Source organism: Phascolarctos cinereus, unplaced genomic scaffold, assembly GCF_003287225.1.
Source record: "Phascolarctos cinereus isolate Bilbo 61053 unplaced genomic scaffold, phaCin_HiC Scaffold_3;HRSCAF=262, whole genome shotgun sequence".
In the NCBI taxonomy this organism is placed as follows: Eukaryota; Metazoa; Chordata; class Mammalia; order Diprotodontia; family Phascolarctidae; genus Phascolarctos; species Phascolarctos cinereus.
The window spans coordinates 144063259-144074563 of record NW_027555736.1 but is presented as its reverse complement, the minus strand read 5'-3'; the positions used below and the strand labels follow the sequence as shown (position 1 = coordinate 144074563).

The window sequence follows — 11305 nt, the reverse complement described above, 5'->3', positions numbered from 1 at the left end:
TAAACAGATTCCTGCTGTTGGGGTAAGGACTCACAATTTGACAAAAACTGAAAAGCAATTTGGTAGAAATTGGGTATAGACCAAAATCTCATACCATATATCAAGAAAACCTCTAAATGGGTACATGACTTAGATGTAAAGGATGATATAATAAACAAATCAGAGGAGCAAGGAAGAAATTACCTTTCAGATCTATGGAAAGGGGAAGAGTTCATGGCTAAACAAGTGATAAAGAACATCACATAAGATAAAATAGACAATTTTGATTATGTAAAATTAAAAATATTCTGTACAAAAAAACTAGTTAAAATTAGAAGAGAAACTGGTAATTGGGGGAAAAATCTTTACAGCAAGTGTCTCTGACAAAGGTCTCATAGCCAAGATATATAAGGAACTGATTTAAATTTATAAGGCAAAGAGTCATTCCCTAGCGTATAAATGGTCAAAGGATATGAATGGGCAAGTTTCCTTTTTTTAAAAAATATTTCATTTTCCCCAATAACATGTAAAAACAAATTTTGCATTTTTTTTAGATTTTGAGTTCCAAATTCTTTCCTTCCTTCTCTTCCCTTCCCCCTCCTTGAAATGGCAAGCAATTTTTTAAGAGCAATTTTGATATAGGTTATATATGTGCAATCATACAAAACATACTTCCATATTAGTCATATTGTGAAAGAAAACAGACAAAAATGAGAAAAAAAGTTAAAAATAGTATACTTCCATATGCATTGACTCCATCAATTCTTTCTCTGGGGATGGGTAGCCTTTTTCATCATAAGTCCTTTGGAATTGTCTGTGATCTTTGTATTGTTGAGAATGGCTAAATCATTCACAGTTGATCATCATGCAATATTGCTGTTATTGTGTACACTGTTCTCCCGGTTCTATTCACTTTACTTTGCATCAGTTAAGTAAGTCTTTCCAAGTTTTTCTGAAATCATCCTGCTCATCATTCCTTATAGCACAATAGTATTCCATCACAATCATGTCTCACAACTTGTTCAGCCATTCCCCAACTGATGAGCATCTCTTCAGTTTTCAATTCTTTGCCACCACAAAAAGGGCTGCTATATTTTTGTACATATAGGTCCTTTTCCTTTTTTTTTTTAATCTTTTTCAAATATAGCCTGGATTGTAGTATTGCTGGGTCAAAGAGTATGCACAGTTTTATAGTCCTTTGTGCATCATTCCAAATTACTCTCCAGTATGGTTGGATCAGTTCAAACTCCATCAACAGTGAATTAATATCCCGATTTTCCCACATCTCCTCCAACATGTCACTTTCCTTTTCTGTCCTATTAGGGTTAGCCAATCTGAGAGGTATGAAGTGGTACCTTAAATTTATTTTGATTTACATTTCTCTAATCAATAGTGATTTAGAGTATTTTTTTCACATAACTATAGATAATTTTTATTTTTTCATCTGAAAACTGCCTTGAACAGGTAATTTTCTTTTTGTTTTAGGCAATTGGGGTTAAGTGACTTGCCCAGGGTCACACAGCTAGTAAGTGTCAAGTGTTTGGTCTGAGGACGGATTTGAACTCAGGTCGTTTTGAACAGGTAATTTTCAAAGAAAGATCTAAGCTATAAACCACCATATGAAAAAATGCCCCCAAAATTACTATTAGAGAAATGCAAATTAAAGCAACTCTGATTTCTCACCTTATAACCATCAGATTGGCCAAAATTACAAATAAGATAAAAGATGAAAAATATGTATATTTACACAAATATTTATAGCATCTCTTTTGGTAGAAGGTGAAAACTAGAGACTAAAGGGGTACCCATTAACTGGGGAGTAACAAATTGTGGTAAATGAAAGTAATGGGATATTATTGTGCCATAAGAAGTGAAATAGACATTTTTAGAGGAATCTAGGAAGACCTCTATGAAGTCACGCAGAATGAAATGAGCAGAACTAGGAAAACAATTTATATGACAATATTAGAGAAAAATTTTTTTGAAAGACTTTAAAACTCTGAACAATGTAGTGATAAACCACAGAGCTAGAAGGACTAAAGATAAAGTATGCCATCTACCTCCTGCCAAAGAGGTGATGGGCTTGAAATGTAAAATGAGACACACATTTTTGGACATGGTCAGTGTTGGAATTGTTTTGATGAACTATGCATATTTGTTATGAAGGCTTTTTCTTTTTCTCAAAATTGTTCAGTGGGTGGGGGAGGGGGAGAGAGATGATAAGTGCTTGCAAAAATAAACATGGAATAGCTTTTTTTCATTTTGTTTAAATTTTTATTTTTACACAGGGAAAAATCAAATATACATCTAACCCAATTTGGTTGCAAGTTCCTTAGCTTTTGCCCTTTCCAGCCTGGCAATACAAGCCACTGATTTTGGACCCAGAACACTGCCACCCCAGTGACGACGGATCTCGTTGTATCTGTCATTGTAATTGGTTTTGATGGCTTCTACAGCTTAGCCAAGTGCTCCTTTAAGGTTAGCCTATGTGGAGGCAATACTTGTGCAGGTCTTTCTGTGAACTAAGCGACCCAGTCTGGCTTTACCTTTGATAATACAGTAAGGACCCCCACTTTTCGGCACAAGACAGGTAGGAAGACCAGTAGCTCAATGGGGTCCACATCATGTGCAATCACTACCAACTATGCTTTCTTGTTTTCTACCAGGGTAGTGACAGCATCAACACGTGCTCTGAGGACAGGTGGTCTCTTTGTGGGGACATCTCCTTTGCCTGCAGCTTTTTGTTCAGCCCAGGCTAGCAGCCTTGGCTTCTTCTCTTGCTTTGTCTCAGGTCTGTACTTGTGAGCCAGTTTAAGCAGCTGAGTAGCTGTCTGATGATCCAAAGACTGGGTGAACTGGTTAATTGCTGGCAGCACTTTCAAACGCTTATAAAGGATAGACTTTTGACGCTGCAGTGTGATGTACTGAGGCCATTTGACAAATCGAGTAAGGTTCCTTTTGGGCTGGAAGTCCTGACCCATGCCAAAGTTCTTGGGCTGCTTCTCAAACAAAGGACTGAACACTTTCTTGGCCTCCTGCTTCGGGAGAGCCACCTTCTTCTCTTTGGCCTTCTTCCCCTTTGGCATCTTGGCTGGCTGAACCTGGAATAAATTTTTAAAAGAAAAAGAGAGGGGCAGCTAGGTGGCACAGTGGATAGAGCACCGGCCCTGAAGTCTGGAGGACCTGAGTTCAAATTTGGCCTTTGACACTTACCAGCTGTGTGACCCTGGGTAAGTCATTTGACCCCATTACCTGGCCAAAAAGAAAAAAAAGAGAAAGGAGGGAGAGTGAACTGGAAACGTGTATCGGTCCCTCAGGGCAATCACTCAATTTGATTCCTCTTTTCTTCAGGTGGAGCTCAATTTTTAACTCTCTCCTAGATCTGGGATAAATCCAGATATTTACCCAATTCAGCTTATACTTTTCCTGTGCTCACATTTTATCTCCTTAAATGGGTTGTTAATAACCTTGAGGAAGTGTGGTAAAATGGAAAGAGAACAATAGTGGGAAGTAAGGCACCTGACCACTAATGACCTGTGTAATCGTGCACCTGTGTAATCACTTCTTAGGTCTTCAGGTTCTTCATTTGTAGAATGAGGAGCTTGGACTAGATCAGTGGCATCAAGCTCAAATAGAAAAGGGCCCCATTAATCCCTACATAAAGATCTCTGGTGGCTGCATATTGACATAGTTTTAAAATATATTATCAGTGTTTTATTGTATTTTTATTTTGTTAATTTTAATCTGATTCAGGCTGTACTTTGGAGTGTTGTGGGCTGCATGTGGCTAATGGGCTATGTGTTTGGACATTGACACCCCTGGACTAGATCTTTAAAGTCTCTTGTAGCATTAACTTTTTATGATTCCATTTCAGTATCTTCTACTCTTTTTCCTAGCCTTACCCCTGAAGCACTGTACACATAGGTGTTTGATCAATGTTTGATTTATTTTACTGCTGAGTAAAGACAGAATGTTCTTTATATGGTCCCTCTTTCCAAACGTACACATACACAGTACTCATTCTATTCCTTTTTCTTTCTCCGGAGTTTGGTGGACATAATTGGCAGACACACACACAAAACAACACCCCCAACCCCACCTCACAGAGAAAAACCAGTTTCTTTTCCCCTTCTTACTCCTTTCCCCATTTAAACTGTTGAGGCCCTTTTATGAAAGCCCTGGAATGCTCTATACACCTACATGTTGTTTTGCTGTTATGTGCTAGCCAGTGTCTTAATAAACCACTAGGGGGAAGACCTGCGCTGCCAAACAGTAGGAACTAGAGTAAAGATATGGAGGTTCAGGAAAGAGGGCGTTGGGATGTAAAATGTACTGGTAGGTGCTGGGTGTGTGTGTGTGGGTGCAAAATAAGACTCCTTGCCCACAAGGGGCTTACAAGCTGTTGGGGGAGATAACATATAGAAAGATAACTATAATACAAATTTTAATAGAGCAATTATATCTGAGAAATATAAAATATGATGAGGTCAGATAGGGCAGTAGTAGTTGGTGGATTCCTGAGGATATAGCAAAGAACAGTAGCAGAGCTTTATTTTGGATGTCACTTCTTAGTCATAGTGAGCGCAAACCTCCCCATTGTATGTCTCACTTGATATTAATAATAAGACTGCTGAACAAAATGACTGCTGTTGCATTGATCAAGGAAATTTTTTATGATCTTAACATGCATGCATAGGAGACATTTTGTTGGAAGAGAGCCTGTAAACATATTTTGTTCTTCTGAATCAAATGTGTTTTTATAATAAAAAGTATAGTGTAATCGTGCATTCTCTTCACCTTTCGGTCAATTGTGTACCTGTAAAGATATGGCCTACTATGGAATATCATTTGGAAAAGCTTTACTATTTCCTTGTCATATTTTTCTTAAGAATGCCCTCAATATGTGTATAAATTATTCTTATATTTTATAGAAATGAGTAGGGATGTCACTTACTGTTGTCATCCCCAAAAGCCGTAATTGTGATTTTTTTTTCGTGTTTGCTAGCTTCCTTTCTCCTAAATCTTAAGAGATTGATCCCCAACTCCTCTAAAAATTGTCTACGGTGTGGACCTCCTCTGTACTTACTTGGTTTGGTCTAGCTGTTCTTCCTGTCCTTGTTTGCTTTTGTGTTATTTCTATTTCCTTATGCAGAACATTAGGAACCATCACATTTTAATCCAAATGTGCTGGTTCCATTGTTGATAATAGAGAAAATAATTTGTTGCAGACATCTTCACAGATTCCTAGGCTTGTCTACTTCCATACTGGAAAGTACTGAGAAGAACACTTCATGTGGACTCCAGCTAGATTTGAATCTTTTCCATGAAATTGCTAGCTGCAGGACAATGGACAAGTCACTTAACCTCTAAACCTCAGTTTCCTCTTCTATAAAATGATAACAATACCTGAAATACTTAGCTCACCGGGTTTCGTGAAAATCAAATGTGTTAATATATGCAAAGTACTCTGCATACCTTAAAGTGCTGCAAAAAATTGGCTATATTTTTGTTATTTTTGTATGTATGTGTATATGTCCTAATAGTTACCTATACAGTTATCTCCAGAAGTGGAATGAGTTCCTTCAGGAAGTAGACCCTCTTTGAGGTCTTTAAGCAAAAGCTATATGACTATGTGTCCAGGATGTTGTAGGGACTTTTGTTCGGGTATGGGTCACAGATAATTTTTGTTAAGGTATGTGATGGACTGTGACTTTCAGCTTTAAATTCTGTGTTACCAACAAGCCTTGGGGAGCCAGTGCTGTGCAGAAAGCACGTCCAGGTACCTTGCCACAAGATGGACCTTCTAAAGGTGGTTTTGTGTAAGCAGGCTTAAAGCGTGCTGAGATGATAACTGGGGTGAAAGCGAAGCTAAGACAGTCAGCCCTAACACAACTTCTAGGACACTTAGGACTGTCCAGAGCAGGCCTAGTCTTACATAAATTACCGATGAATGTACTGTGCATCGTTTTATCTTTAAATGCTTTCATTATGATCATGGCTTAATTGGAGCTCCTCCTTCTCATTTTTTTTTCTTCTAGTGCTTCTTGTTGTTCTATAAAATGAAAGAGCTCGTCATCTTCACACATTCTGCTCCGTAAAAGTTTGTAAGTGAGTTTATATTCTAAGTTGGTGTTACACATGGCTGACATTTTTCTCTGCCTGGCAAGAAATGCGAGTGTTTTTACTAGCTTAACACAGAACAAAATGTAAGCTTCTTAAAAGCAGGGACTATTTCATTGTTATATTTGTAACCCTGGTGCCTAGCACAGTGCCTGACACATAGTAGGCACCTAATAACTGCCAGAGGCAGTTTCTAGGCTCTTTTGGCCTCTTCAGCAAATAATTTCTGATGATGTCTGTTCTTTTATCCATGTCTCAATTTTCTGACCTTAATTTAAGTGTGTCTGTGTGTGGAGATGTCTGAATCTGTAATTTCATTGTTGTGTGAATTCCTTTCACTGATATAGACAACTCCACTGAAAATTTATAGTTTCAGAGAGTCACCCTGGGCACTATCTTAGAAATTTGCCTATGGTCACACATTGTCAAAGGCAGTTGCTGTGCCTGCATTGTTTTGACGCCAGAGTTGACCATCCATCATGCCACATTATATCTCCACTTCAGCTTGTTTAAATGGATCGAGTTGGAACTGTGTTATTTTCATGCTATATGTATTATTTTTATTCTAATTTGGTATTGATTTATACTTTTGCTCTAACAAGCCAATAGCCAATGAATATGAAGACCTTAGAGAAACATGAGAAGATTGATATGAACTAATGTAACATGAAATAAATCAAACTAGGAAAATATGCACAAAGACTACAACAATGTGAACGGAGGCAAGAATAAAATTGTAAACTGAATGCTGTGTAATTATATTGACCATGCTTGGTCCCAGAGATGAAATGAGAAAATGTACCTTCATTCTCCCTTCTTTACAGAGGTGGACGACTACAGTTGTGAAACCATGCATGTACTGTTCAGACTTGATGTGTTGGTTAGTTTTGCTCAGCTGCTTTTCCCTCCTTTCTTTTTAATTTGCTATAAGGGCTGGCTCACTGGATAGGGGGTGGAGATAGGGATATATTTTTAAATGAAAGTGATGAAAAAAACTACTAAAAATTAGTTAAAAAGATGTAGTCAACTTAATTTTTAGTGATATTTGGCATTTTCCATGATCAGTTATTCTTCTTGAAGTATTCATGATATACAGGCATGAGAGCCTTTAGTCCCTTTCATTTCTTGATCCTAAGCCATATTTTCTAGCATTTTTTTTCTGCTCTCTTCTATGCTCATCTTTGCATCAAAGTTACTCAATATGAAAGTATATATTGATTCCATTTTAGAGCCTTGAATTCTTAGAATTTCCTACCTCTTCATCCTCTACAACAGATATTGGCACAAAACCTTTAATTATCTTCATGGTAGTCCCTTTGGTTATGCTTAGCCATGAGTATTGCTATGAAAGATGACCATGAAATTTTTTGTTGCCTTTTAGCAACCATCACCTTTTATTTGACCAAGGAGAACTTGTGAGCCATCCCTTTAGGTTAACTAACTTTTTTGTATCTTCTGGTTTCATTTATAATGAGTCAATATTCACAAGATTTAGTTTCTCCAGTGCAGAGGTTCTCAAACATGAAATTTTTTGTTGCCTTTTAGCAACCATCACCTTTTATTTGACCAAGGAGAACTTGTGAGCCATCCCTTTAGGTTAACTAACTTTTTTGTATCTTCTGGTTTCATTTATAATGAGTCAATATTCACAAGATTTAGTTTCTCCAGTGCAGAGGTTCTCAAACTTATTTGGCTTACTGCCCCCTTTTAAAAAAAATTACTCAGTGTGGGACCTCCTCCAATCTACTTTCTTTAACCCTTTAATGGTTTTTTAAAAAAAAATTTGCATTATTCCAAAAAATATGAATTTTTATTTTAAAATGACACATTTTAAATATAATAATTTATTATAAATTTGTGGGTTTTTTCCTGCACTGAAATGCTGATGATGCAATATTACATCATGTAACCATATAGTATCATATTGCAAATAAGTCATTACATGCACATATTCCTTCCGAGGCATGCTGGACTTCCTGACAATGTACAACACACTCATCTGCCAACACTTGCTTGTTTAAGACCTGTCAGAGGACTTGACCACCGATGGGTTATAACTTGTACGTTGTGTGTTTATTTGGAAAATAATGTAATCACTATGACTTTAATTCTGTCACACAACAGATAAAACATGTAATTTTTCAAAATCTTCTCTTCTTTCCTTATGCTTCTACCACCTCCTTATTTTTATTCAATGCCCTCCAATTGCACCCAAGGCTATTTCCACCCCCCTGGATCATTCCAGCACCTCCAAAGGGCCAGTATTGCCCACTTTGAGAACCTATGCAAGTGGCATGTAGACTGACTATTTAATACAAAGATCATACTCATAGAGTATGAACAATGAATGATTATAGACTAAAAACTATGATTCTACTGCTCTCATGAATTTACTTACTGTCACTGTGGAAGTAAAAAGGGGTTATAGAGTCTAAGGGTCACTTTCTATTTTCTCTGTTGCCAAGGCCAAAGAATTCACTACCTAGTGGCCAGATTCACCACACTTGCCTCAGAAAGTACAAACTATCCAGTGTTAAGACCATATTAAAGACCTTTCTAATAGGGTAGAGCCTTTGAGAGAACATGTGCTCTGTGGGTATAACCTTTTGAGAACTAAGGATCACCTCTATGTGGCATCAGAGTAGGATTTCTGTGGTATGACTTCCTCCAGCATAGAAGCAAGAATGGATATAGGATTTAGAGTTGGAAGGAATCTCAGAGGCCTCCTAGTCTAATCCCTCATTTTACAGATGAGGAAATTCTGTCTCAAGTGGGTATTGGATTAAAGGGATGACATTCAACAAATATTTATTAAGCTCCAGGCATGTATGATATGATAAATATTAACAGTGGCTATAGAATCGAGTTTAGAGGAGAGCAAGATCTCTTTTGGTTGGGGTTGGAGGGTAGAGGGAGTTTGAAAAAGACTGGAAGATAAAGATCCTAAGACAAATCCTAGATACCTTCAACCAGGAGCACAGATTAGAATGGGACTCAGCATTCTAAATCACTATTGATCAGAGAAATGCAAATCAAAACGACTCTGAGGTACCACATCACACCTATCAGATTGATTAACATGACAAAACAGAAAAATTATAAATGTTGGAGAAGATGTGGGAAAATTGGAACACTGATGCATTGTTGGTGGAGTTGTGAACTAACACAACCATTTTGGAGAGCAATTTGGAACTATGCCCAAAGGGCTATAAAAATGTGCATACCCTTTGACCAAGCAATACTACTTCTAGGGTTGTATCCCAAAGAGATCAAACAAATGGGAAAAGGACCCATATGTACAAAAATATACATAGCAGCTCTTTTTGTGGTGGCAAAAAATTGGAAATTGAGGAGATGCCCATCAATTGGAGAATGGCTGAGCAAGTTGTGGTATATGAATGTAATGGAATACTATTGTGCTGTAAGAAATGATGAACAGGCTGACTTCAGAAAAACCTGGAAAGACTTACATGGTCTGGTGCTGAGTGAAGTGAGCAGAACCAAGAGGACTTTGTACACAATAACAGCCGCGTTATGCAATGACTAAGATTGTTAAACTGAACCTTTCTCAGCATTATGAGGATCTAAGACATTTCCAGAGGCCTCAGGATGGATAATGCTGTTCACATTCAAAGAAAGAACTATGGAAGTCGAATCGCTATCACTTATTTTTACCTTCTGAGTTTTGTTTCCTCTTTCTGATGGTTCCTCGTATTGGTTTTAATTTTTACTTACAACTTCACTAATGTGAAAATATGTTTAATGGGTATGTAAATGTAAAGCCTATATCAGATTGTGCGCCATCTTGGGGAGGGTGGGGGGGAGGAAGGGGGAGAAAAATTTTCAACTCAAAAGCATATGGAAAAAATAAAAAAAATTTAAAAAAATGTGCATACCCTTTGACCAAGCAATACCACTTCTAGGGTTGTATCCCAAAGAGATCATAAAAATGGGAAAAGGACCACATGTACCAAAATATTTATAGCAGCTCTCTTTGTGGTGGAAAAGAATTGGAAATTGAGGGGATGTCCATCAATTGGGGAATGGCTGAACAAGTTGTGGTATGTGAATGTAATGGAATACTATTTTGCTATAAGAAATGATGAGCAAGCAGACTTCAGGAAAACCTGGAAAGACTTGTATGGACTGATGCTGAGTGAAGACAATGTTGTACACAGTAACAGCTACATTATTCGATAATCAACTCCTCAGCAATGCAAGAATCTAAGACATCTCCAAGGGACTCATGGTAAAAGTGCAATCCACATTCAGAGAGGGAACTGTGGAATCTGGATGCAGATTGAAGCATACTATTTGCTCTTTTTTTCCTTCTGTTTTGTTTCTTTTTCTTGTGGACCCTCCTATAGGTTCCAATTCTTCTTTATGGCATGACTAATGTGAAAATATGTTTAATAGCAATGTATATGTAGAGACTAAATAAGATTGCACACTGTCTTTGGGAGGAGAGGTAGGGAGAGAAAATTGGGAACTCAAAAGCTTAAGGAGGTAAATGCTAAAAACTAAAAAGTAATTAAAAATTTAAAAAGGTAAAAAAAAAGAATGGGACTGGGCTAAGATCACTAACTATACTATTTATAATTCAATATGGTGAAATGAAAAGAACACTACATGAGGGAGAGATGTGGGTTCTTGTCCTTCCTTTGCCACTTACTATAGGTGTTCTTACTTTTTTTGTGGCATGGTCCCCACCTCAGAATTTTTTAAAAAAATTCTTTAGGAAGAAATAACTTTAGGAAATGCTAAATGTCAGTAAGAGATTTGCAAAAGTAAAGATGTAATTATTTTCCCATCTAAGTTCATAGACTTTCTGAAATCTTCAGACTTCTTGGCATTTTGTGAAGTCCTAGTTAAGAACCTCTGACTTGATGAATGTGACCTTGGACAAGTCACAACTTTGTTTTCATTTACAAAACTGAGATAATTTTACCTATTTAAAAGAAAGCTAGCATCCTGTTAGCAAAAGATCTCATAGTTATGAACATTTCTGATATCAGAAGGCTCCTGATCAATGAAGTAGATTTGGTCAGCTTAGTCAGAATCAATGCTACTGGCTATGGAGGCATTATAATATAGCAGATTTTGGAGTCAGAGGGCCTCGGTTTGAATCGGAATAATGTATGACATTGGGCAGGTCATTTCATATCTCTTGGCCTCAGCTTTTCCACCAGTTAAGTGAGGACCTCTC

The 11305-nt window shown here is 37.2% G+C and overlaps 1 pseudogene across 1 annotated transcript; it reads right to left on the bottom strand.

Annotated features, from left to right (window-relative positions):
* Window positions 1-2111: 2111 nt before the first annotated feature.
* On the bottom strand, window positions 2112-7589 carry LOC110206362 (large ribosomal subunit protein eL8-like; annotated as a pseudogene). Its single transcript, XR_013485333.1, has 2 exons — window positions 3193-7589; window positions 2112-3080 (listed from the first exon to the last, which is right to left on the bottom strand). The product of XR_013485333.1 is annotated as a large ribosomal subunit protein eL8-like (transcript).
* Between the last annotated feature and the right edge of the window lie 3716 nt (window positions 7590-11305).